The sequence below is a fragment of the Pseudophryne corroboree genome, chromosome 2 (genome assembly GCF_028390025.1).
Source record: "Pseudophryne corroboree isolate aPseCor3 chromosome 2, aPseCor3.hap2, whole genome shotgun sequence".
Lineage (NCBI taxonomy): Eukaryota > Metazoa > Chordata > Amphibia > Anura > Myobatrachidae > Pseudophryne > Pseudophryne corroboree.
The window spans coordinates 554,772,793-554,774,520 of NC_086445.1; the positions used below are offsets into that span (position 1 = coordinate 554,772,793).

The 1,728-nt window shown below is 36.8% G+C and overlaps 1 pseudogene; it reads left to right on the forward strand.

The window, feature by feature from the left end:
* The first annotated feature begins 693 nt into the window (after nucleotides 1–693).
* Nucleotides 694–812, forward strand: LOC135054396 (5S ribosomal RNA; annotated as a pseudogene).
* The last annotated feature ends 916 nt before the right edge of the window (nucleotides 813–1,728 follow it).

The following is a 1,728-nucleotide window of genomic DNA, read 5'->3' on the forward strand; positions in this document are numbered from 1 at the left end:
TTTTTTCAGGCCGCGATTCAAGCTTTCAAAATTGAGGCAAATACATTGTCATCCTGCCCTATTATTCCGCAATTTCCAGCACTTGGCAGACACCGTGTGCCAAAACTTTTTGAGTTTGCAGATATCTTGTGCAATTTCAAATAGGGGCAAGCATACTGTTATACTGCTTTATCTACTGGAATTTTCAGTATTATCTCAGTTAACTGACAACAAAATGTTATGATTGTATGTTTTGCTTTACTCTGGACAAAAATGGAATATTGTACCAGTTATACATTTTTTCTGTGAGGATTAGATTCCTATGTATAAATTTGTGTGCTAAGAATAGCACCTGGTGTCAGGAGCATAATATCATTGATGGTGATATATATATTTTCTAGACCTGACCTGACGTTTAATATGATATCTCTCTATTTGCATTGTTTCATTATACAGTTGGTAAAAATTCAGTAATTCCTTTTCCTGTTCTCTTTTCTTCATTCATTTTCCGTGGACTCTCATCTACGATCCATGACGCACAATACCACGGATGTGGGATTTGTTGCGCCGTGCCTAACGTAGAAAGCAGATCCACACTGCTTTATTTATCTTTACTTATTCATATCTCTTTTTTCTTTGTTTAAAATTATATCAACACTTCTCACTAATTTCTTATATAGGTGCACTCTCATTGGTATACAGATCACATATCTCCTCTACTATCATACCATGCTGCTAATGCCCGATCTCGTCCGATCTTGGAAGCTAAACAGCGTTGGGCTGGGTTAGTACCTAGAGAGGAGACTTCCGGTGAATACCTGGTGTTGTAGAGTAGGAATCAATTTCCTCTTTATGTGAAATGTGACACCAACAGCAGTATCACCACTGATTCTCTTCTTTTCTATTCATTACATTTTTCTATACTGTAGTTTAATATCCAGTCTATATCAATATACGTGGTATCAGTAAGCGGTCAGGTGCTTATTATTGGTGACCAATGGATTCTAATGTATTGACTTAAATTAAGTGGTCCTAATTGGACATATCTATCATTATTTTCGCGACCATTCTTTGGTCCCATCAATACAGAAATTCTGTACTGGTTAGGGGAATTGGGGGTAAGACAACCAAGTATCTACAACCTTTTCAATCACTTTCTGTGATAAAAGACCAGAACATTTTAACTTTTTTTTTTTTTTTTTTCTTTATTTTCTATGGATCATCTTTGTGGGTAACTATGTTTTCAATTTTACTAATAAAAAACTATGTCTTAAATACTTTTCTTCACATAATTCAGGAACTTTCCTTCATTTTATAAGAGTGCTATCACACAAGAGCCTTCTCTCTCTTCCAGCAACAGTACATGTACTTTCTGGCTCTGGGCGCACCACCAACTAGGACAGTATCTAACAGAAAAAATTATACATAATTTTTTCTTCCCAAACTTTAAGGGTATAATTGTCCAATTTTGTTTTTTTCATCCATGTTTGCACTATTCTGACCTGTGCCCGATCGCCCTTTGCTCTGTCACAAGTTTCGTGAAGAGGTCAGTAACAAACTCTGTTAAGTCGGAATTAGCCAAGGACTCCGGGATCCCTCTAATCTTCACATTATTCCATCGCGATCTATCTTCGAGGTCTCCAACCTTACTACGTAGTGCCGTTACCTCCACTTGCAGGTATTCATGCAAAGATATGAGGTTGTTGTGGGATTTGACCACCTCTTTTAATTTGCGTTCTAAATGGTCAG